We start from the raw sequence: 27646 nt of genomic DNA, 5'->3' as shown, positions 1-27646 counted from the left end.
AAATGCAACCATATTTCCCTACCCTAAATGGATACTTTGTTAGGGAAGGAAATCAAGAACTCTTTCACAGATTTCCCGAACCTTGGCACTACCTCGGAAGGAAGCTAGCCGGAATCGAGATGTTTCACGATTGCTACTTCATTCCTCCAGAAACGGTTCCAACCGTCAAAACCCGTCAAGCACCTTGCTTAGACGAACATGCTGTTAGTCTACTCTTTGGAGAAGATCGATTTGTTAAAGCCTCGCAAGATGAGATCATTACCATGATACTTCAAGACGATCACTTCAACCCTACCGCGTTAATCACAGAAACAAACGCGAACCAACAGAAAGGATGGAGAAAATCAATCAAGTGGACCAACAATCAAGGAAGACGCTTCAAGCTCACCACTGGAGAAGGAGAGATGTTCAAAGGAGAACCATAAGACGATGAATTCGAGTCAGAGTCAGAGTCGGAGTCAGAGTCGAAGTCTAGAGAAGTCACTAAGGAGTCTCCTCCTGTCGTCACCCCCATTCCCTTTGTTTCTCCTAGCTTAGCCTCAAATATTAACAGTAGTTCGGGAAATGTCCCAACAGTTGTCCCTTTACCGCCGCTGACCACAGATCAGATGGCTTCTTTGTTTCAACTTTTCTCAAACTTTAATATGAATAAATCAGGTTTTGCTTACTCTTTGTGTTATCTTGAGTGCAATTCTGTTTACGATGATACTGAGGATGACCCAGACCCAGACTCAATTGAGATACCTCCCTGTTGGAAATCTATATCTCATTACTTGACATATTCATATATGTGTTGATTTAATTTTAGTCATAAAATTAAAGTTGATATTATGCATGCAAACAATAAAAATATTAAAGAAGAAATCATCATCTTACATTGAAAGTTTCGGATTTTATGGGCACAAGTAAGATCTCCTTCTTACTTGTTCTTGAGCATTCCAAAATGGAAGAACAAGGATTCAAGTGTAGAATCCCTCCCAAGGATTTATACCCAAGGTAATCTCTTAACAAAATTAATATTATTATTACTAGAACAATATTAATTTAAATAAAATGACCCAAAATATTTATTTTGGTTCTCTTAATTTCGGCTAAGAGAAGGAAAGAGGAAGAAGAAGTTTTTATCTCTCTAAAAACTCTATTTTTTTATTGTTGAATGAACGAATGAATACCTTAACATTTCATGTAGTGTATAAGGTAAAAAGGAGGAAAAACCCATGGGTTTTCTCCTTCTCAAAACCGGGTAGAGGGAGGGGGTCAAAGGGCCAATGCATGAGCAAAGTTGCCTTCACAAGAACAAGTAGGCTTGCATGGCTAGTTTTAGGCAAATATGATTATGTTTACCACTAATATAATTAACATAATAATTTCCTAAAACACCCCATTATTTCGGTCATGTTGAGATAAAATGGATTCCATTTTATCTTTGTCAATTTGTCACATGTCACATGTCACATAAAATTGTTATGTATTTTTGACATATTAAAAATCAACGCATTAATAAAAATACGTCATATACAAAATCGACTTAGTAATTCATAATTACTTGTGCCAAAATATTTTTCCAATTATAAATCACAACATCTTGTATTTATAATAAATCATTCAAATGCAGTTGTTTCCTTAAACAATAATTTCATCTAAGTAATAAAACAATTCGATTACTTAGACCGTATCTTATTTAATCAAATTATAATGAGATACGTAAATATTACTTCCAAAATCGCCCGTCAATTTTATGTAATTTAATTAACCCGTATCTTCATACGATCAATTAAGAGTGTTACCCTTTAGGTATGACCTAAGGGGATCAACTGATCACCACCGTCGCACGACAGTAATGTCAAACTCTAGTCAGCCAATCATTACCGATATGTGTGGACCAGTTGACAGTAAAATATTACTTCCCAATTGTATTCTTTAAAATGAGACTTAAACATGTGATCATCATGATCGACAGTTGTGATCGCATTATTATCGGAGGACACATATTCCAACACTCTCTACATAGCCAAAGAAATACTACAAGAGGGGGAAGGGGGACCAGTAATAGAGAACACTGAACCCATCAATGTAGGAACCGAACTAGAACCCTAAGAACTTAGCATAGGGACTACCCTGAGCCCCACCGAAAGGGCCAGTTTCATAGACCTCCTACACGAATTCAAAGAAATTTTCGCTTGGTCCTACAAAGACATGCCAGGGATCGACAGGGATATCGCCGAGCATAGAATCCCAATTAAGCCGGGCTTCAAGCCTGTGAAACAGAAGCTTCGTCGAATAAGAACAGAATGGGCTCTCAAGATTAAAGAAGAAGTCGATAAGAAATTCAAAGCCGAGTTCATCTAAGTTTCCGAGTACTCTGACTGGGTAGCCAACATAGTACTTGTACCCAAAAAGGATGGGAGAATCCGTGTTTGTGTTGATTTGAGAGACTTAAACAAAGCAAGTCCTAAAGACGACTTTCCTCTACCACATATCGACATATTGGTGGACAATACCGCAGACCACGCGTTACTATCTTTCATGGATGGGTACGCGGGTTATAACCAAATCAAGATGGCTTTAGAAGACATGCATAAGACCGCCTTTGTCACTCAATGGGGAACCTATTGCTACACGGTCATGCCGTTTGGGTTAATTAACGCCGGAGCTACATATCAACGAACCGCAACTACACTCCTACATGACATGATGCACAAGGAAGTTGAGGTATACGTAGATGACATGATTTTCAAGTCCAAGGAAAGAGAGGGGCATATTGCGAACCTTCGCAAATTCTTCTCAAGGCGACGAAAGTACAACATGAGGCTCAATCCTCAGAAGTGCGCATTCGGAGTAACATCTGGCAAACTCCTGGGATACGTCGTTAGCCAACGAGGTATAGAAATAGACCCTTCCAAGATCAAGGCTCTGATCGAAATGCCACAACCTCAAACAGAAAAAGAAGTCAGAGGATTCCTGGGAAAAGTGCAATATATAAGTCGATTCATATCGAAACTCACCATGATCTGTGAACACATCTTCAAGAAGCTCAGGAAAACGGATTACACCATGTGGGATGATGACTGTCAAAAGGCATTTGACCGAATCAAGGAGATATTAGCTAAACCACCAGTGCTCATGCCACCTCAACGAGATCAACCTCTTGGTTTATATCTCACAGTAACCGAAACAGCCATGGGTGCCATGCTAGCTCAAACCTTAGGAAAGGAAGAAAGGGCTATTTACTATCTTAGTAAGAATTTCTTGGAGTACGAGTGCAAATACTCACAACTCGAAAAGACATGCCTCGCTCTTGTGTGGGCAACGAAGAAGCTACGTCACTACATGCTTAGCTACTCCGTCAAGATATACTCCAAAATGGATCCAGTCAAATACCTATTCGAGAAACCCGTCCTCAACGGACGCCTAGCCAGATGGACTCTGATGCTCTCTGAATTCGATCTCAAATACGTGCCTCTAAAAGTTATAAAACGGCGCGCGGTTGCCGAATTCTTTGCAGAAAATCCTATCAATGATGCACAAACAATAGATACTTGGTCATTTCCAGATGAGGATGTACTCCAAACCGATGTAGACTCCTGGGACCTTTACTTTGATAGAGCATCAAACTTAAGAGGATTTGGAATAGGAGTGTTGCTCATTTCTCCTGAAGGCGAGCATACACCAATCTCTGTCAAACTCGACTTCGAGGTGACAAACAATGCTGCAGAATACGAAGCTTGTCTCATTGAACTACAAGCGGCAGTGGGCTTAGGCATTAAAAACCTCCGAGTACATGGGGATTCATCCCTGATCATCAATCAAGTTACGGGATCTTCGAAAATCCGAAGCGAAAGCCTAGCACCTTATCAAGCCAGAATAGACCAAGTTGCCCAATTCTTTGATCACGTAACCTATCTACACCTACCTCGGGAAGAAAATCAATTTGCAGATGCTCTTGCAAAACTTGCATCTTTGATTAATATACCAGATAACATGGTGGAAATGCCTTTATGCATCGAACGACGATCAGAGCCAGCTTATGTCCACCAAATCACCAATGAAGAGGAAATCGCAGAGGAGCCCTGGTTCCAAGCAATCCTAAATTTTAATCTCAACGGTACCTATCCACTAGATATGGACAAAAGGGGACAACGTGCTATACGCCTGCTAGCTTCCCAATACGTTCTCATGAAAGGCGAGTTATACAAAAGAACACCTCTTGGTGTAATCCTACGTTGCCTTGATCATTCACAGGCACGGAAAGTGATGGAAGAAGTCCATGATGGAGAATACGGTCCTCACATGAGTGGGCCCATGATGGCAAAGAAGATCACACGTTTGGGGTATTATTGGACCACAATGGAATCCGATTGCATCAAATACGTAAGACATTGCCACAACTGCCAAATCTTCGGGAATGTACAGCATGTCCCTCCTTCGTTACTCTATACAATGACATCTCCTTGGCCATTTTCTGCCTGGGGAATTGACATAATCGGGAAGATAACTCCAGCCGGAACAGGAGGTCATTGTTTTATCCTAGTGGCAATCGACTATTTCACCAAATGGCTAGAAGCGGCTTCCTACAGTAGTCTCACAGCTAAAAACGTGGCAAAGTTCATACAAAACAACATCATCTGTCGATACGGTTGCCCACATGAGATCATTAGTGATAATGGATCGCATTTCCAAGCTGAGACTGAGCAATTGCTAGCCAAGTACAAAATTAGGCATCACCACTCTTCGCCATATAGACCACAGACTAATGGCGCAGTAGAGGCAGCAAACAAGAACGTTGTCACAATTCTCAAGAAAATGATTGAGAACTATCGAGATTGGCCAAGCAAGATACCTTTTGCTTTGTGGGGATATCGCACATCTGTTAGGACGCCCACTTGGGCCACCCCTTTCTATTTGACCTACGACATGGAAGCTGTACAGCCAGTCGAGTTAGAAATACCATCATTGCGTATCTTACTCGAAAGTCAAATCCCGGAAGCTGATTGGAAGAGGGATAGATATGAAAAACTCATCCTCCTGGATGAACGTAGGCTACATGCATTACACAATGTCCAAACGTATCAAGCACGTATCAAACGAGCCTTCAACAAAAGGGTCAAGCCAAGAAACATCAAAGAAGGAGACTTAGTACTCAAGTCGGTTAGAGCTCTTTTACCTGTCGATCCACGGGGAAAATTCAAACCTAATTGGGCCGGGCCATTTCTAGTCAAGTCCATACTTCCAGGAGGTGCGGTTAGAATCACAGACCTAGATGGGAATGAATTTGCCAACCCGACAAACCTTGACCAACTAAAACGGTATTATGCCTAGAATAGGAACAAAAACGCGCCTCACGTAACCTCACGTGTCGCTTTTGTGACACTAAATAAACGGCCCCTGGCCAAGCTGAAATAAGCTAATATCACTCTGCTCTTGCATTTTGACAATATGTCATCCTCATATCGTCAAATAAACTAAATTTGCACCTTAAGAGTAAGTAAAAAGCTCATGCTTATCTTCTAAGTTCATTACAAGCTCCTTCTTAGAACAATTATTCTTTTACATTTACTCGAACTACGCGCAAGGGTTTGATTTCATTTTTTAATGAATACGTAGGCAATCCTTCACAGGATACAACCCATTAGTTTCAAAATGTAAATAGAAGGACATTTGCAATTGCATTTGGAATTCGACAAGAATAATAAATAGAAAATCACAACGGTTTCATAACCAATTAACCTCTTTTATTTCATGCATTTTCTAATAATAATAATACGTTACATAATAAAAAAGTAAAAAAATATAGGCTAGGATTCTAAAAACCCCACCTTCTTATTACAATAATAATAATAATAAATAATAATAAAAGACTTGGGCTATTCCTCCATCTTCCCTTTGCCCTTGTCATTCCTGTCATACTTCTTGTCACGACCTCGAGCCGGACGCTCTTGCGCCACTTCGGACCTAATCACCAACGGTCTTTCTCGAGGCCTAGCCTTCCCATTCTTGTCAATCACTTTGTCCACGACAAGAGAGGTCTTCGGTTTCTTCGAAGGATGAACAACTCGAAACCCGGCTTCTTCCTCTCCCTCAGTCAGATGCTTCTCTTTCTCCTTTTCCACCTCGCGCACCTTGTAGTCAACAAGCTCGCGCTTCCTCAATCTCTCGCGCTCTCCAGAGTAGTAGCTTTCCTCCATCGCAGATAGGAATCCGACACCCACAAGGCACTAACGGAAGAGTTCAAGAACCATGCATTTCTTTGAGCCCATTTAATAGCCCACTCCCTTTGGCTCACAGTAGTAAGCGCCACGGCAGTCTGCGGGACAGTGTCAAGCTTCGGGATCATCTGCTTCATTCTAACCTGTCTCATCAACCTCTCCGGGAAGATGCATACCATGAATTCCAAGCCCGGGATGCGCACAGATCGAGTAGGATCCAAGGAAGATACTTCAGTGACATATTTGAGACGCCACCATGGCACAATCCACCTAATCAAGGGGTCGTCATCACTCTTCAATTTATTCTCCCAATATTTGCAAACTCGAGTGAAGTCCACCATGTAAAGCCTGGTCCTCATTGCAATCGAACGAGCGTGATAAGAAGGAACATGAACTGGGGCTCGATCAATCGAAGACGCTCCATAAGCCAAAACTACCAATAGCGGGTATTAGAACGAAAAAAAAAAAAGAAAAAAAAACAAAAAACGAAAGAACAAAAAAAACGAAAAACAAAAAAAAAACGAAAAGAAATAAAATAAGCGTTCTTTTACCTGCAAAATAACGGGACTTCCCAAGTACGGTAGGTCGCGATTGGCTTTCCTATTATCCAAACCCAACATGATCTCTCCTAAGCATAAACAAGCTGGGCTCCTGCGCAGCTCCATTTGCTCAATCAGGCCCAGGAGACGGGGATCACCTCTCAAGTCTTCATCAACATGCCCTTGAAGGACATATACATGCAACAAGCAAAATCCGAATGCCCTTCGCCTAGCAACATAAGAAATGGTGGGGTCGGCTCTGTTAATAAATCGGTCAATAAAGTCCAACATTCGCACTCTTTTTGAGGTCACTAAACGGTCCACCTCAATTCTTGTCAACCCGAGCAAGTCCCTAAATTTGTTCTTATACCCTTGTGAAGTAGAAGGAATACCAGGCAAGTGTTCTGGGTTCCATCCACCGATCGCAGCAATTTCTTCAGGAAATGGGCAAATGTCACCTCCGGGGAACGCAAAAACATGATAATTCGGGTCCCAATAATCAAGACAAGCATCTAGGAATGGTTTGACAACCTTGATAAGCTTCAAACTCAACAAAGATCCAAGATTATAAGCGCCCATATCGTGTTTCTCCATGTTGGAAAACTCATTGGTCCACTCTTTTAGACGAATCTCCAAAGTATTCATGATGAAAGTTTATTTTGAGAATTTTATGTAATAAGACGAAGAAGAGACGGAAGAATTGTGTGAATAAAACCTCTATCAACGTCTCTATTTATACTAAAGTCTGTTTTCTAAAATCCGTCAGAACAGACACGCATGGGAACAGGCGCAGCACCTGCTGCGCCTCTTCAAAGGGATGCAGCTCCTGCTGCGCCTCTTCCTCAGCAACGTTTCTGTGATTTTCCGCGTTGGATCTTTCCTAAATCCCTCGGCGAATAATTTCCTATTCCTACGGGTTATTATTTTGGTAAATACGTGAAAATTGCCATATTTCGTGTTTCCTAAATCCGCGGGCACGCATTTCGAGGCAATATCAGCATTTTCGTCATTTTAACACACTTGTATTTTTTTTTTTTCATTTTAGGAAATAATTTTCATTTTAATGTAATTTATTTCAAAACTTATATATATTTCTTTTATTTATTTCTTTTTGTAATCATTTCATTTCTAACTTATAGGTTTATATTTTTTTTCATTTTTTTGGGGGTAACCCTCCCTACCGTCCGGTCATTTTCGGCAAATTTTCTGCATTTTTGGCACCTTCTTTTGCAATTTTTTGCACTTTTGAGTCATTCGTTTTGCGCTGATCTAGGCCTTATGCATATACAAATATATGTTCTATGTGATTTCTATGTAAATTTCGGCAGCATGACGGCGTAAACCGTCATCTACCAAACCTGTTCAAAGCTAACCTGCAGGTACAAGCAACACAACCCAGCAGCAAAGGCACTCAGGCCATCATATACAACCAAAAAAGGGAAATGTACAATGAACTGGGGGCTCGAGCCCAAGCAAAGTCCAAAATGTCCAAAAGATAGGTCCTGACATGTGCAAATGTCCAAAAACAACAAAACAAAACTACTGCCAGTCGCCCTCTAGTTCCGCAACTCTCGCCTCGAGAGCAGCAACCTCAGCGTCGCGAACCTCAAGCTCCCTCAACAAGCGAGCTGTCTCCTCCCGAGACTGGGCCAGCTCTAGCTCCAGCTCACGATCCCCCTGCAAACAACAAAATTGGCTCATGTCAATCATTTCAAGCAATTATAAGAAAAGTTGGAAAATCAACGGTTCAAAAATAAAATAGACAAAAGGTTCATACCTGACGGCCTCGACCGCCGACAAGTGCCTCGACGGCAGTAGCTCGCAGCCGGTTGGCTACCCTCCATAACGCCACAAACCGAGACGGCGCAACCTGCATTTTCTAAAAGAAGTTCTCAATAATTGGATAAGTTCAATCAAATGTGTTCTTACACAAAAATCATGCAAATTAGAGGCTCACCCTCCGAATCAGATGCTCCCAATCGTCCAAGCCAGCATCCCTCACAGCCACGTCAAAGTCACGCAGCTCGGAGAGCGTCGTCCTCCCGGTCGCGCCAGTGTACTCAAGGGTCTCGGGGTACTCTGGGGGATCGATGCCCGCCGCCTCAACCTCCTGCAAAATCAAATGATTCTCATTAATCGATGATCTTTCATCGTATTCTCAAAATCAAAAATCAACAAATAAAGGAGAGTAAGATGCTCACCACAACCGGCCAGTACGCCAACCTCCCGTAGAGGAATGCCGAGTAGTCCTCACCAGGAAGCAGGAGGGCGTCACCACCAATGCCAGCCAGGTCAACCTCCCTCTCAGCCTCTGAAGGCTCCCTGAACATCGTCCTAGGAGGATCGATGGGAACCGTCAAGACATCCCGAGAGCACTGACAAGCCAAGCGCTCGCCCAAGTACCACACAGGACCCATCGACGTCCTCAGCAATAGCCGGCTCGAGCTCCTAGGTCGAAGGACCTCAGCCACAAAAGGAGGCGCGCCAGCGTACTCCGCTCAAGGTCTGGGCACCCACTGGGAAAGACAAACAAGGAATAATTCTTATGATCGTTTGAAAAGTAATGAAGAAGCAAAACGAATATAAGTGAGATGCTCACGCTGTCCAGCTGAAGGGCGTTCACGTCCCGCCGGTAGACACCGTGAGAGGAACGCTTTCTCCTCGTGCGACACATCACCCAATCCCTCACGATGGGATATGCCTTCTCTAGCGGCTCCGTCCTCTTGGGCGAGAGGCTCGGAAAGTAGGAGTACACCCACGCCTGTGAAGTAAGATAGTCAATAACGATCTTTCGTGACTCGATAAGGAAAAGAAGTGATTTTAGTCTAAATGAAGGTTCATACCTCCAACAGTAGTCCAGGGCCGACAACACCAGGAGAGGTCCCCTTCTCCATCAACTCCGGACGAACCATGGCCCTCATGAAGCGGATGAGGACCGCAAAACCAGCAGTGACCCAGTCTCAATGCCCTAGGGAGCTCAGGTCAGAAAGGAAGGGAAGAAGCTTCGTCGACAGCCTCTCTCCCTTGTCTCCGAGGTAGATCGAAGACAGAAACCACCAAAGCCACAAACGGGCCCTCTGCTCAGCGGTACGGGGAGGAGGAGCCGTCTCTATCCCGTCAATCACCACCCTCGCCGGAGTCTTCCCCGTAAAGTAGTCTCGGACATAAGAACTGGACACCAAACCAGGCACTGTAACAGCATTCGGCGCCAAGTTCAAGCCGATCAACCTCCTAACCTCGGCCGAGTCCACCCTCATGGCAGTCTCCGACCACTCCACCACCTCGGTCCCACACGGGAGACCACAAATCATGCCGTAGTCCTCCAACGTGACTCCCACCTCACCAAAAGGCATGTGAAAAGTGGAAGTCATGTCCCAGAATCGGTCCAAGAAAGCGCGGACCAGGCTAAGGTTAGCCCGCAGCTTCCTCTTCGCGATATCCCTCCAAGTCTGCACTAGGGCACCAAACGCTCCTCGCTCGATCATGGCGTGCTCCTCCGCCGACAGCCTCCCGTAGCACTCCATCGCCGTCGTGTAGCCCGAGAACAATCTGATGTTCCCGGCCTCCTATTGTGATTTGAAACAAAAGATATCTTTAGTTTGAATGAAATTGGAAAGGATATGAGCAAATGAAATGAAAGAAGGTGAGTGATGGTTAATGAATTCAAGATTACCAAGCTCTTCACCGTCTTGTAGGACAGGTGACCCTCCGCAGCCCAAAACAAGTGCCTGCTGTCCCAGGTCTCAGCCCACGCAGGTGCTCCCCTCAGCTGATGACCGCCTCGCCCAATGTTGGCCCGTCTCGGGGCCTCCTCCTCCTCAGCAGCCTCCTCCTCCTGGACCTCGTCCTCAGCAGCCATCACTGCAGCGGTGAAAGCCTCCTCGACAGCATGAGAAGGGTCAACAGCAGTGTCTATCTCCATGGGAGCTCTCCCAGAAGTAGAAGCCTCGTCACCTGCAACATTAAAGTAATTTAGGCCGCGTCAAGTGACGACAAGCCTTGATTAGGGATTTTCGAGCTTTCGGAAGCCTTGAAATCGCTCTTTTCTCGCTATCTTTGGCCATGTTCCCACAAACCCGATCACTCATGTGGTAATTTGGGTCAAGTCAAGCCTAAGTTGAAGCCTAGTCATGGGTTCGAGTCGAAATTTCGGCAGCATTTCGTTATAACGACGATTATGCCCTAAAAAGTGTCCTGTAAAAGCCATCACAAAGCAAAATTCCGAGATGGTAGGAAGTTTACCCATTATCCAAGGATTCCAAATATCAAGTTTCATCGCAAATGGGCAATCCTAAGGCTATTTTCGAAGCGATTTACGGTCTAGCTGTGAAACCGTCTCAATTTCACTCAAATGCTCTAAACTCAACGAAAATTCGAAACAAATACATGGTTATGTTCCTTATATTACCAATTATCCGTTTCTAATACCAATTTTACAAGGCAAATCCATTTGGGTGAAAAGCCCCAAATTTTCGAATTAATTGGGTTGATAACCCTAATTTTTCTCGATCCAAATTAAGCAAAATGCAGATTAGTCATGGCGAATGCAAGCTTTTGGATCAAATTTTGGCGGAAATGGCTAAGATTTGAGAGAGAAATTGATGATTTATGTTTCGAATAAATGAAATTAAGTCCCTCTGTTTTATCGCGTTTTTACGCAGAAAAGACGCACTTAGGAACAGACGCAGCAGGCGCTGCGCCTCTTCCTGAGGTTCCCTCCATACAAGTTTTCAAAAATTCGTTATGTGTTCGTTATTTGGTGCGCCTCTTCCTCGATGCCATTTTATCTTTTTGGTCCGTTTGACGATTATTCTTCGTTCAGACCCGCATTTCTGAGCTGACTACAGACTTTTATGCAATATTTATCGCTTCCAAGACTTTGCTTGTCACAACGAGCAGGTATTCCTTCACAGGTGTTTCGACACGCCTTCATTATGCCCCCAGCGAGAGTAAGCGGATCGACAATCCCTCTCGAGACATGAAGATACATTCCTGATAAGGTTTCCCAACACGAGAGTTCACGACATACAATCGTCCTTCTCAGTTTCTTCCGAAGTTTTTTTGAAGACGACCCAAGCAGATTTCTCCCAGCAGTTCCCGCATGTGTCCTGCTACTCACAATATTTCTTGTTTCCCGCGGAGTGCGATAAAGGTTTCGTTCTCCAGAAGTTCCCATACCAGCCGTCCCTTTAGGACCATATTCCTTTAGAATCACCTTCTCCCTTTAGGATCACATCCTTTAGGATCACCTTTCCTTAAATTTCTTACACTCAAGCCTTAGTTACCCCTTAGTTTGAAATTATATTTGGGCCTCCTTCCGTCGATGCTTTCCTTTAGGGCCCCACACCCTAGCACCAATCCTTTACTTATCTTTTAGGTCTTAACCTTAGCTCCTACGCTTAACCTTAGCTCCCATGCAACTCCGGAAGCATCTCGAGAAGAAGTCTCAGGTATAGTCTCTTCTTATGGCTGGCGAGCCTCCTTACATAGTCTAATGGACTTTAAACGACCCTCCCCGATAGTCGACAGACTCTAAAATGTTCCCAACGACAGGTCCTTGGTTCAGACCCCTTGAACCGCCTCGCGTCGCCATAGTCGTCAGGTTCTAATCTTCGATTAACCTGATGGCTATACTTTGACTTTCGCCTTGTCCAAGCCTCAGTCAAAGTGGGGGCTCTTTAGATACCTCATTTCTGCACCTCCCGCAAACCACCCGGTGATGATTGGGCCGCATGTTTGGTACGCGGAACGATTTGTGACAGTTCGTAAGTTTATCGTCAAGTGATTGCTCAAACATTAATGTCTACCTCTTAGTTGTCATCTACGCGCCGATACGGTCGTTTTGGCAGTAATTAGAGTACATTTGGAGTCCGGGCCTAAAACCGTCTTCATTTTCTGATAACCGTTAAATCCCGAGTCAGAATGTTCTGGAATGTTCCGGATATTTCTATTCCATATTTTAATAAATATTTCATAATCTTTAATCTTTGGTAAACAATTTCCCGTAATATTCATACAAAATATTAAGGAAAATAAGATTATCCCGTTATTCCATAACTTAAACACGGAAATCTTTCTTTCACAGGAGGAAACCACTTGGGAACAGACGCAGCAGGTGTTGCGCCTCTTCCAAGGGACGCAGTGCCTGCTGCGCCTCTTCCCAGGTCCTTTTCTGCGTATTTTTCGTATCTTTTGCATATCTTTTCGAGATTCACTTCCAAAGTCTCTCTGAAAACCCTATTCCTTTACGTGATTAGTATAAATAGGAGCCTTCGCTCCTCATATTTCTCACGCGAGTGTCCGCCCTTCTCTTCTCCCTTTGCATTCTAAGACCACGTTCTTACTTTTTGGCGTCTACGTGCTTGAACATTCGACCACGTAAGCTCGGATCCTTCTGAGTACCAGCCTCGTTTGCATGACCGACCAATTTGACCAACTCCACAATCAATCAACTTAATTAATCTTAATCATTTTCCTCCTACGAGGGCACTTTCGTTACATTCGAGTCGAGCATCACTAATCGATAACTTAGTTCATCTCGTTTCGTCAAACATGTAAGTCTGAGGGTGTAAATCTCTCTTTATTTATTGTTATTTATCCTTTTGTATAACTAATGTAAGATTTATGTCGAAAATACTTATTAAAACCAATTTATAAAATCTCGTTTAAAACCCTTTTTACGTATTACCAGAAGATAACCGTCGAGAAAGGACACAACAACTGCTGCGCCTCTTCGAAGGAGCGCAGTGCCTGCTGCGCCTCTTCGTGAGTCTGCCGCAGTTCCTGCTTCCTTTCTTCTTCCTTCGTCCTCTGTCAATTCGTTTTCTTTGTTTTGTTTTTGTCAATTCTTCGATATAACAGCATAACAATCTCACATGTACATTATTTATCATAAATTAGTATATCATTCGTCACTAACTCCGACTTAAATCCCTTATAATCCAATATTTGCGGGTTTTCGTTATTAAACTCAATCCGGGTTGTAGAAATTCGATTCGTTCATATTGAGTTTCTGGAATTCGATCTTTGATATATATATTCTCATCTGTTTATTGTCATATTCATCGTTTATTCGTCATTGGTCCGTCATATTTAACCTAATTAATCTATTTAGTTCACCCATGTCATTAATCAGTCGTTCATGTAATTAATTCATCTTAATTCTGTTTCATCCAGGTTTTATCGCTTTTATGACTCATTCATATGTAATTAATGAATTAAATCACTTTCATCCGAGTTAAATATCGTAATCGATCCTTAAATTCACCAATTGATATTAACGATTTGCAGTTCCGGCTTCACAGCCAGAACTGACCCTTGGAACAGACGCAACAACTGCTGCGCCTCTTCCAAAGGGCGCAGTCCTGCTGCGCCTGTTTCAGGTTGATTTCTGCCTCTGAACTTCCGTTCTGCCTTGACCTAATTAATTATTTTACGTATAATTAACTATTATCCATATTATTGCCTACTGATTTGTTCGTTAATTCATTCCTTTATTCTCTTTCTCAAATTATCCGTTTTAGAAGTATTTTCGACATAAATCATTTAAACCCGATGTAATTATTGTAATTTTCATTATTGTAATTTTCATTTATTGTATTTATCATTGTGCTTTGTATCATTTGTATGTTTTCACATGTAATTAACCTTTAATTCCTACTTTAACATTAATTGCATGTTAAATTACTTGTTCACCGACTTAGTCTAATCTTCACATGCTAGGATCAAAACTTGGATGTTGCATTGCATGCATATAATCGACAATATATCGAGTATAGATGACTTCCCTAATCATTAGTAGAGGCCGCTATCGAGGCGGGCGGGATTAGGTGTTTGATCAAAAGAGCTTCCTAATACGTACCCTCACCCCTTACTCCAGATCTCTGTGAACATCCGTGTTCATTGGCATCCACGAGAGTCATTGTAGACATAGAATGCTAAGGGTAACGAGTTCTTGGTGTTCATGTCACTACTTTGTGTCTTGACATGACACGAGGTATTCGAACGGTTCCAATTTTCCATAAAAATTGGTGACGACTCCACAAATGCAAACACTTGTTCTCCCAAGCGCCCCCGTGGGCCCATTGTCCACCCAAAATAAATGTAAAATCTTAACTAACTAAACCTAATACGACAATAAAATACAAATAATACCAATTAAACACAATAATATGTGCAAACAAACAATCCTAATCTAATCTATATTTCAAATTATAGAAAATGAATCTTATGCTAATGAAAAAAAAATACTTAACGGTGGTTGTTCGGTGGGCAAGGGGGTTCGTGTGGCAGTGGGGGTGTCCAGTCTTCGATGGTGGGGCAGTGAAAGAAGGTGGTGTGGGAGGTGAGTTTTTATTTTTTGGGCATAAGGTAAAGAAAGGAAATGGGTGAGTTAGTGATAAAGTGAGAGGTACCGTCGTCCTTTTTTTTTTTTTTAAAAAAAATGTCGTCTATAGTTACTAAAATGTCGTCTCTATATTACAATCGGGTATTCATTTTGAAGGTGAGGTTAAACTCAAAACAGATACAAGATCGGTAGATCTTAATGACGGACTGACACCCGAATCGAGTCTTCATTATTATGTTGTTGCATCTATTTATTTAGTGAGAGAACGTCTCTCCTAACTCTTAGTGATTTATTTATCAATTTATTTAATAGTCCACATTAAAGCTAGCAAAAGTTGAGTCGACCTGAAAAACTGACCCGACTCATCCGAAAATCGACCCAATAGAATTCGAAAATATGATGAACCGAAACCAACCGAAGATTAACCGAGAGAACCCGAAATGATATGACTTGAACCGACTTCTGTCTAGATCCGAACAGACCAGAATTCTAATTTACCAGAAACCGTACCTGACACGAACTGAACTTAACCAACCTGTAACTCGACCATGAACTAGTTTTAATCCGACCCGAACGCGACCCAGCATATAGCCGGATAATTTTTTTTTAAAATTTAATATAAAATTTGCTTATAATTTTTTTGTTAATAAATTTGATAAAAATATCAGTCATTTTCTTTTGAAAGACAAAATGTAATCTCAGAATAAAATGTCGAGAAATGTTAGTGGTAGTAAATTAAGTACACTATTCTTTGTGCGCGGATCGAGACGATTGCATGCGAATCAAGGCGGTTGGGTAATTTGAAAACATGGCAACTTGAATAACATTTTAAATGATGATGCGACAGTTTTACAATGTAATAAAGACGTTAAAACATGATTCTGGCTCATTAAACAACATTACAAGATGCTATTGGTGATTAATGACATTACAATAAGACAAGAAGTGATGAAATGTGGTATTGATTATCGAGGGTTGTTAATAAGTCGTTTTGGAAGGTAGCGTGGAGTATACTAGTTAGAAGTAGTTTCAGAATTTAACGTTTATTATTAAAAAAAAAATTTGTATTAACCTTGTAGTTCAACTCTTTTAGGTGAGATTAGGTAATTGTTGTATATTGTTAATATATGACGAAGAACAAATACTTTTGTTGATTATTTATCCGTTTTAATTTGATAAATAACCGTATTTCAAGCACATTAAAATCAGTAGTTTGAAAATATAAAATTTAAATTTTAAGTAATTAAATAACGTTTTCACTTTTAATTATCCGGATAAGACGTATTTTGAGTTTCAATGGACCAAAATTTGAACTTTCAAAGTTGGTGCCAAGGTAGAGAATTGTATTTAGAGCATTGGCTCCAATTCGAAAATTGAAGATTCGTCTTGAACCATGTTGGAAATTGAAAATTTGTATTGACACCAAGTCTAACTTTCAAACATTTGGTTTTGGCGCCAAATTTGAATGTTCAAATTTAATGTCAGTTTGTATTTATTGTCGTTTTTTCGCGTGCAGTTACGTGAAAAGCGTTTCATTTACTTAGAAACTAGATATTTCTGGAAAAAAAAAAATTAAAAAGTCTCCTAATATTGAAATTTATATTAATTTACAAAAAAAGGGGAAAAAACTAAAAATAAATAGTTAAAGTGGTAAGAAAATGGAACTGGAGGTAAAAAAATGATGGGATTTTTTTTTTTGAAAAATATCTTTATTGTCGACATTCTCGCACGGTTTCATGAAAAACGATTTATTAGTTTAAAAATTAAGTACACTATCGTGGGTGTTGACTTATAAACTTAACTCGACAATACAAATGACTCGACCTATGAACGACCCGAAATCGAACCAGACTCGATCTGATCAAGCATTTTAACATGTTATATCCTGAGCCATTGGCCAACATGTTGGAAATCTATATCTCATTACTAGACATTTTCATATATGTGATGATTTAATTTAGTCATAAAATTAAATGTTGATCTTATGCATGCAAACAATAAAAGGAATAAGAAAGAAATCATAATCTTACATTGAAGATTTCGGATTTTATGGGCACAAGTAAGATCTCCTTCTTACTTGTTCTTGAGCACTCCAAAATGGAAGAACAAGGATTCAAATGTAGAATCCCTCCCAAGGATTTATACCCAAGGTAATCTCTTAACAAAATTAATATTATTATTACTAGAACAATATTAATTTAAATAAAGTGACCCAAAATATTTATTTTGGTTCTCTTAATTTCGGCTAAGAGAAGGAAAGAGGAAGAAGAAGTTTTTATCTCTCTAAAAAACTCTATTTTTGATTGTTGAATGAATGAATGAATACCCTAACATTTCATGTAGTGTATAAGGTAAAAATTAGAGGAAAAACCCATGGTTTTCTCCTTCTCAAAACCGGGTAGAGGGAGGGGGTCAAAGGGCCAATGCATGAGCAAGGTTGCCTTCAGAAGAACAAGTAGGCTTGCATGGCTAATTTTAGGCAAATATGATTATGTCTACCACTAAAATAATTAACATAATAATTTCCTAAAATACCCCATTATTTCGGTCATATTGAGATAAAATGGATTCCATTTTATCCTTGTCAATTTGTCAATTTGTCACATGTCACATGTCACATAAAATTGTTATGTATTTTTAACATATTAAAAATCAACGCATTAATAAAAATACGTCATATACAAAATCGACTTAGTAAATCATAATTACTTGTGCCAAAATATTTTTCCAATTATAAATCACAACATCTTGTATTTATAATAAATCATTCATTCTAATGCAATTGTTTCATTAAACAATAATTTCATCTAAGTAATAAAACAATTCGATCACTTAGACCGTATCTTATTTAATCAAATTATAATGAGATACGTAAATATTACTTCCAAAATCGTCCGTCAATTTTATGTAATTTAATTAACCCGTATCTTCATACGATCAATTAAATGATCAATTAAGAGTGTTACCCTTTAGGTATGACCTAAGGGGATCAATGGATCACCACCGTCCATTACACAAAGTAATGTCAAACTCTAGTCACCAATCATTACCGATATGTGTGGACCATTGTGAGTAAAATATTACTTCTCAATTGTATTCTTTAAAATGAGATTTAAACATGTGATCATCATGATCAACAGTTGTGATCGCATTATTGTCGGAGGACACATATTCCAACAATCTCCCACTTGTCCTCGACAAGTGTGCGTCACCAATTCTCTTGTCCTATTACTATCTCCCACTCAATGCAAGGTGTCTTTCAGGTCGTACTTGCAAGTGATCATATCGAGAGTGGTTTCCTCGATCTGGAGAATAACTGATTGACCGGATTTATCTACCATAGATATCTTCCGAGCGTGGCCACGCATTTCCAGTTCATTACTCCTCGAGTGGCCCTGAGATATTGTTATAACCCTGACTAGGGGTGGACAATTCCTATCGCACTTATTCTCTTCGACTAGCCACAGCCATCATAACCCAAAATATGCCCATTTGACCCCATTTACGAAGGTCGTAGTAACTGTGGACAGCGGGGGCCCACGGGGGCGCCTGGGAGAGAAGAGAAACAAGCGTTTGCATTTTTGTTGGAGTCGCCACCAATTTTTATGGGAAATTGGAACCGTTCGAATACCTCGTGCCATGTCAAGACACAAAGTAAAGACATGAACACTAAGCAATCGTTACCCTTCGCATTCTATGTCTAGAATGACTCTCGTGGATGCCAATGAACACGGGTGTTCACAGAGATCTGGAGTAAGGGGTGAGGGTACGTATTAGGAAGCTCTTTTGATCGAACACCTAATCCCGCCCGCCTCGATAGCGGCCTCTACTAATGATTAGGGAAGTTATTCGTACTCGATATATCGTCGATTATATGCATGCAATGCAACATCCATAAATTAATCCTAACATGTGAGAAATTAACTAAGTCGGTGAACAATTACTTAGCATACAATTAATGTCGAAGTAGGATTTAATGCTCAATTACATGTGAAAACATACAAATGATACAAGAAATATGATAAATACAATAACGAAAATTACAATAAAGAAAATTACAATAATTACATTGGGATAGCTGATTTATGTCGAAAATACCTTTTAAAACGGATAATTTGAGAAAAAGAATAAAAGAATAAATTAACAGGAATTAGTAGGCGATAATACGAATAGTAGCTAATTAATACGTGATTAAATAACTAAGTCAAGGCAAAAACGGAGTTCAGGGACATAATTCAACCCGGAACAGGCGCAGCAGAGCTGCGTCCTTTGGAATAGGCGCAGCAGGCGCTGCGTCTGTTCCTGACCTGAACTCTGGCTGTGAAGCCGGAATTGCATGTTGTTAATACTCGTCGGTAAATTTAATGATTGATTAAATCATTCACTCGGATGAAAGTGATTAATAGGTTAATTACATGTGATTGGGTCATAAAAGCAATAAAACATAGATGAGACGGATGCAAACGAATTATTACAAAATCAATAAGAGGATTAATTAACAAATTAATAAACTAACTAATTAATTAGGTTAAATATGATGAATTAATGATGAACATGTGATGAACAAACGATGAATAACAGGTGCAAATATGTCAATGACGAATTCCAGAGACTCAATATTGATAAATCGAACCTCTAAAACCCGAATTTGATTTTAATGACGAAAACCCGCAAATATTGATTACTTGGGATTTAAGTCGAATTTAATGATGAATAAAACATGTGAATGAATGATAATTAATATACATGCGAAATTAATATGACTATTGCATCAAAGAATTAAAGAACAAGCGAAACAAAACAAATATTTGACGAATTACAGAGGACGAATGAAGAAGAAAGGAAGCAGGAATTGCGGCAGCCTCACGAAGAGGCGCAGCAGACACTGCGCTCCTTCGAAGAGGCGCAGCAGTTGCTGCGTCCTTTCTCGACGGTTTGTCTTCTGGAAATCCGTAAAAAGAGGTTTTAAAGCACGGTTTTAGAAATCGGTTTCAAGAGGTATTTTCGACATAAACCTTACAATTGATGATACAAAAATAAAGAACAATAAATAAAGGAGAGATTTACACCCTCAGACCTACATGTTTGACGAAACGAGATTGACTAAGTTAACGTTTAGTGTTGCTCGACTCGAACTATAATGCAAATATGAAAGTGCCCTCGTAAGAGGAAAATGATTAATTAATTAAGTTGATTGATGTGTAGAGTTGGTCAAATTGGTCGGTCATGCAAATGAGGCTGGTACTCAAAAGGATCCGAGCTTACGTGGTCGAATGTTCAAGCACGTATACGCCAAAAAGTAAGAACAAAGGTCTAGAATGCAAAGGGAGAAGAGAAGGGCGGACACTCGCGTGAGAAATATGAGGAACGAAGCTCCCTATTTATACTAATCACACGAAGGAATTATGGTAAGAGTAGGATACGGAAGGAAAGATCCGGAAACAACAGACTTAGGTTAAACACGGAAACTTGGACAAAAAAAAGCCTGGGGAAAAGGCGCAGCAGGTGCTGCGTCCCTTGGAAGAGGCGCAGCACTTGCTGCGTCCTTTCCCGGGTAAGTTCCTCTGCGCGTAGAAAACGCGTTTGACAGCATGTCGTATTTTAGGCATAACTTTCTCTATGAGACTCGGATTAAGGTGATTTCGGTGGCGTTGGAAAGCTAAAAGAAAGATCTAGAACTTTCTGTGAAATAGGCCTGACCCAAAAAAGTCGTTATCACCTTGTAAAACGGGCCTAAAGGTCGGGTTGTCATTTTAACTAAATGAAATGCACATTTTGTAATGTAAACTTTTAGTTCAGCCTAATGGGACTCAAAATGAGATATAATCTCAACATTTATGACATCCTAACCTTAGTTAGACAAGCACATTGCTTTGACTCGGGATTTGACAGTTTTAGGAAATGAAGACGATTTTTGACCCGGACTCCAAATGTACTCTAATTAGTGCCAAAACGACCGTAATGACACCTAGATGACGACCATGAGGTAGACATCAGTGTTTGAGCAATCACTTGACGATAAACTTACGAACTGTCACAAATCGTTCCGCGTACCAGACATGCGGCCCAATCATCACCGGGTGGTTTGCGGGAGGTGCAGAAACGAGGTGTCTACAGAGCCCCCACTTTGACTGAGGCTTGGACTAGGCGAAAGTCAAAGTATAGCCATCAGGTCAATCGAAGATTACAACCTGACAACTATGGCGACGCGAGGCGGCTCAAGGGGTCTGAACCAAGGACCTGTCGTCGGGAACATTTTAGAGTCTGTCGACTATCGGAGAGGGTCGTTTAAAGTCCATTAGACTACGTAAGGAGGCTCGCCAGCCATAAGAAGAGACCATACCTGAGACTTCTTTCTCGAGATGCTTCTGGAGGTGCGTAGGAGCTAAGGTTAAGCGTAGGAGCTAAGGTTAAGCCTAATAGCTAAGGGAAAGCGTAGGAGCTAAGGGTAAGACCTAAAAGTTATGTAAGGATTTGTGTTAGGGTGTGGGGCCCTAAAGGAAAGCATCGACGGGAAGGAGGCCAAATATAATCTCAACCTGAGGGGTAACCAAGGTTTGGGTGTAGGAATTCTAAGAAAAGGTGATCCTAAAGGAATATGATCCTAAGGGGAAAAGAGTGATCCTAAAGGGATGTGATCCTAAGGGGAAAAGTGTATGAACTCTAGGGAGTTTGGGAACTTAAAGAAGCTAGGTGTGTGAACCTGGGTATATGAACCTAAAAGGACGGCTGGTATGAGAACTTTAAGGCTTGTGAACCTAAGAGGAATGGGATTCTAGGGTTAAGTTTAGGAACTACTGGGTTACGAATTCTTGTTTTAAACGCATATGTTTAAGCTTTTTGAGGCATGAGAACTCCAAAAAAATTTATGGGTTTAGGAACCTAAGATCGTTGGTGTGGGAGCTTAAAGGTTTATGAACCTAAAGGAAGCCATTTTGGGATCTAAGAATCTAGGGGTAAGAATCCTAACTTTGGGTTTACGAACCTAAGGAAGGAGGCGCTGGTTTGGGAACTTCTGGAGAACGACACCTCTGCCGAACTCCGAGGGGAAACAAGAAATATTGTGAGTAGCAGGACACAGGCGGGAACTGCTGGGAGAAATCTGTTCGCGTAGTCTTCAAGAAACATTGGAAGTGGCAGGACACAGGCGGGAACTGCTGAGGAGAAAACTGCTTGGGTAGTCTTCAAGAAATATTGGAAGTGGCAGGACACAGGCGGGAACTGCTGAGGAGAAATCTTCTTGGGTAGATGTCAATCTCCATGTCTTGAGAGGGAAAGTCTATCCGCTTACTCTCGTTGGGGAACATAATGAAGGCGTGTTGAAACACCTGTCAAAGAATTTTCGCTCGTTGTGGCAAGCGATGTCTTGATAAAGTACTGCTTCTGATACTTACCTGCATGGTTAGTAGCCACACAAGAATGCAATCTAATATGTGCACGTAAGCAATCATCACATGGACCTCGAATGAGGAAACACATAGGTTTGCAAAAGTTGTTTCTTTTTTAAAAGGTTGTTTAAAACTTGTTTAAAGAAGTTTGTCGTTTGTAATGCGTTATGCATATTCAATGGGCTTTAGACATAGGACTTGACATAACATAGCCCTTATATGGACGTGACGCGAAATGTAGACTTAGGTTTGACTGACGCGACACTAACTTAGATTTGATGCGACACTGGGATGACTTTGACAGACTTTGTTTAAGTATGCGCAACCCCTAGCCAAGTGTGGGTGACAATGCGTATCAGTTCCAAAGGTATGAGAATTGCAAGAACGATGAAGGCATATAAAGGCAAGGCATGAGCCATGGATCATCTGTCTACTAGGACTTCTTTCACCACCGTTTGTTGTAAAAGAGACCCCTCTTGAGGCACGATGACTTGGAGAATCGACCTAAGATATTTGTTATTGTCCGGACTGAGTACCAGCTAGACTTAGAGGAATAAAGGAAGGGTGGCATCCTGGAAGAGAAGCCCCCAGGATGAGAAGATTACTCTGGACTTTGGTAAAAAGGAGGCTGGGCGACAATAAGGAGCCCCCAGTATAGAGGTGTTGGTTGTGTAAGGGATGTTAATTGAGGTTGGAAGGTTGAAATAGAGGTTGAAAGTTGGAAGTGGGGATGGTTGTGGTCTTGAGGACTGCCTACGTATTCACGTGAAGTGAAATCAAACCAGATCGTAGTTCTGAGGTTTGGTTAATTTTGTTTGGGAGTTGTGGTTGTATCCTTCTTGTGTAAGAAAGGACTGCCTACGTATCCACATTAAAAGGTGAAATCAAACCATGCTCGTAGTTCCAGTGTGTGCCTAAGCTATGTTGTCAGGACCTTAAAGTGCAGGGATCACAAGGGTAATATTCCTTTGGTGACTCGAAGAATCGATTTGAGATAACTCCCTCTGATCATAGACCAAAGAGGTATAATTAAGTATGTAAAAATCTCCTTGTCATGTGAGCGTACTTAAAAGTGGACTCTAAGGATGAATATGGGTATGTCCCGTTCTAGGCATCAAAGTATTTGAAGACTCCGTGTTTGGGTCAAGGTCAAACTGGATTGGATATTTGGAATGTGGAGCTCGGTAATAAGAGGCTTTGATAAACAAATCTCTGGAGCTTGATTTTGTGGAGTTAAGGCTTTATGGGGTTATGGCTTGTAATGTGGCTTGGAAATGGAGTCTCTTGGCTTGATGTAGCCTGAGCACATAAAGGTAGGTTAAAATGACGTGGGTTCAAGTTTCCATGTCTTGGCCCTAAAGTATGGGTATACTTGACGAGCTTGAGAGGATCCTCAAAATTCCTAACTATCTCCCTGTAACGGTCTCGAGAAGGACTTAGGGTGTGTGACGTGTGAAAGGCTAAGTGAGGGTGCTAGATGACCATCTTCATTGATGTCTTGATTCTATATAAACTTCAGCAGTATTCCGTTCAACATTTTATTTCATACTCGTTCTTGATTCAGACTCAGATTCTTGGTCTGGAATATATTTTGGCTTTTTGCTCAGATTCTTGATTCAGGTTTTTTTTTGAATATGACTTTTGTTGGAATATGTGTCCTCCGACAATAATGCGATCACGACTGTTGATCATAACGATCACATGTTTAAGTCTCATTAAAATGAATACAATTGGGAAGTAATATTGTTACTGTCAACTGGTTAACATATATCGGTAATGATTGGCTGACTAGAGTTTGACATTACTGTCGTGTGACGGTGGTGATCAGTTGACCCCCTAGGTCATACCTAAAGGGCAATACTCTTAATTGATTATTTAATTAATCGTATAACGTTGCGAGTTAATTAAATTACTTGAAAAATTGACGGACGATTTTGGAAGTAAAATTTACGTATCAAATTGAAATGTGATTAAATGAGATACGGTCTGAGTAATTAAATTGTATAATTACTCGGATGAAATAAATTGTTTAATGTAACAATTAAATTGAATGAATTGTTATAAATACAATCTGTTGTGATTTATAAATGGTAAAAATTTTTGGCACAAGTAATTATAAAATTACTAAGTCGATTTTTGTATGTGACGTATTTTTGATAATACGTTGATTTTTAATATGTTAAAAATACATAACAAATAATATGTCACATATGACATGTGACATATTGACAATTGACAAAAATAATATGGACACCATATTATGTAAAATGCCGAAAATAAGAGGAGGAATAGACTTAATATTATGTTCATATTTTAATAAGAAAACATAATGATTAAAAAGTAGTCTAGCCATGCAAGCCTATGAACATTGTTAAGAGCAACAATTTCATGCATTGGCTCCCCTAATTTACTCCCTCCTACCCGGTTTTCCAAGAGGGCAAGGCAAGGGGTTGTCTTATATTTTCTACCATACACTACCTTGTTTAGTTAGTGTATTATCTATCATTCTACTCATCCAAAAATATAAGTTCTAGTGAGAAGAAAAAAATCCTCTCTTCTTCTCTCATAAAAACCGAAACTTTTATGTGATTTAAAAGGTTTTGGTTCAATTTTTCTACTAAGATTAATATTATACTAGATCCAATAATATTAATTAGATTAAGTGTTTAGCCTTGGGTATAAAACATAGGTAGAGATCTTACACTTAGATCTTTATTCTTCCATTGGAAAAGCTCAAGAACAAGAAGAGAAAGGTGATCTCTCTTGTGCCCTAATAGCCGAAATCTACAATGTAAGGACATGATTTCTCCTCTATTTACCTTATTGTTTGCATGCATAAGATCCGTTTTATTTTTATGACAAATCATTTAGACATATATGAGTATGTTAATATGTATATGAATCTACATTTCTTTCAATCGGTATCATGAGCCACGGTTGTTTGCATGCAAATTGGTTAAAAGTTTTTCCGAGTTATAAGAATAACAAAATAAAACTTGTAAATTTTGTGTTATTATGATATATCACGAAATCATTACATGCATGTTAATATTTCTGGTCCTAAAGTGTTTTGGGATATTTTGGTTAATTTTTCGGATTTTTATTGTTCATAATTTACAATAATGGCATTTAAATGTGATTTTATGAGTAAAAATGTCATTTTTGGTCTAAAATTTGCTATACTTCGAATTTTTCATTGATTTTTGGATATGTTGTGATACATATTATTTTGAGATAACCTGTAAATTTTCATAATTTTAGGACTTGTTATGCTCGAAAAATGGATTTTTCAATTTTAATTCGGATTTAAAGTGAAAAATAGGTTAATATGAGTTAAATTTCGAATCTGGTCATAGAAATTTTATATGTTGTCACATGAAATTTTACAAGATGTGTGTAAAATTATTGGCCATAAAGAAGTCCTTATGCATGATTTATGGATTTTTGAAGAAAAATAGCATAAATAGTGACATTATTAGTGAAAAATTAATAAAACATAATATATGACTTAGGAAAAACCTCAAATGTTGCATTTTATTATCTTTTTCAGATCTAAAATTGAAAAGTTAATGAATATAATTTTTCCTCATGTTTATGATTATTTTAGTAAAAATCGATAAACCGCAACATTGTTTTTCCGGAAATTTCGAAATTATTTTTAACCTAAGATTTTGAACATTATGAGTGTCATGGTAATTTTCCAGAATGTTCATGAATTTAAATTTCAAATTTTGAATTTATTTGAAGTTTTGTGATTTATTTGAAGTTTAATAGCTTATTTTTGTAATTTTGGTCCATTTATGAACAATTTTATAAGATATGGGTTAATTATGGTCAAATTATTAGTGAAGACTATATTTTGAGTCCTAAGTGGTTAGGGTAATTAACTAGTGCATAAATATGAGTTTATGCATTTTTGTGATTATAAAATATTGAAATCACGCAAATCCGTAAAAACCGAGTAATATACGATATTGGCAATTTAAAGGCGATTTAGCATAAAATTGAGCATGTTAATACATATTATAATGCTGCATTTTTCTTATGATTGTCATAATTTTAATTTATGTAATTTTGAATTATGTAATTTTACTTAGTATGGCCTTAAATTTTAATTGGTATTTCCCGAAATGTATGGGAGTATCGATTCGGTTGTAATTTTTATTGTGATCTCGTATCACCGTTTTGTAATTTAATAGATTTATTTTATTTTAGTTACAAATGTATAATAGGAATTATGTAATTTATTATGTAATTTTATTCATTCCGGAGTTCCTAAAGACGGATTTCTTCAAGAATGGCGATACATAAAGACGGTGTTACATCGAGATGCGTGCCACAACCGAAGTTCAAGGGACCAATGGAGTTGGTTTCCGAATATGTAATAGTTGAAGAGTTTTTCTATTTTAGGAAAGGCCATACTAGGATTTATTTATTCTTTTATGCTTGCATTTTATTTTATGTCACATGCATTGCTAAATCGCCATAACTAAACATGCATTGTCTTATCGAGTTTATCGACCGTGTCATTTAGAATTATCGTAGTTCACCGCTTTAGTTCACTTAAAACGTGATAGATAATAAATTGACATGACCTCTCGCTAAAACAATCAATTGAGACATAGCCTTACCAAATAGTAGAAACCATGAAAACCTATTTCGCGAGGGAGTGCACTCGGCCATCCCGGGGTACAAACCTTGTTACGTAGGGGAAGTGGGTGATGAATGTTTATCCACCGAATTCGTGTTGATGAGGGTTGTATCGGCCATCCCGTGCCCAAATTAATATGAGTTTGGATCATGGACACATTTATTCGAAATTTGGATTGAACTCGACAAAAGTATTTAATAAGGGTTGTATCGGCTATCCCGTGCCCTTGTTGATGTGTTTTGGGCTAAAGATAAACATTAGAGTAATTTTATCAACCAAGAGTTCTAAAAGTAGAATCGATTAAAAGGTTAATCCACCGAGTTATATCGATAAAGGTTGCATCGGCTATCCCGTGCCTAAGTTGATATGAATTTGGGTCTTGGAATCATTTATCTAGTTGGGTAGAGGTCACTAGAAAAATGCTTAAAACTTGTTTAAATCATACATTTTTACGAGTATTATTAAAACGACAATTGTTTTACTCCTTATATTTTGTTTTGTAGACCACTTCTCTT

This window comes from Silene latifolia, chromosome 11 (genome assembly GCF_048544455.1).
Source record: "Silene latifolia isolate original U9 population chromosome 11, ASM4854445v1, whole genome shotgun sequence".
In the NCBI taxonomy this organism is placed as follows: domain Eukaryota; kingdom Viridiplantae; phylum Streptophyta; class Magnoliopsida; order Caryophyllales; family Caryophyllaceae; genus Silene; species Silene latifolia.
Note: the sequence above shows the minus strand (reverse complement) of the source record.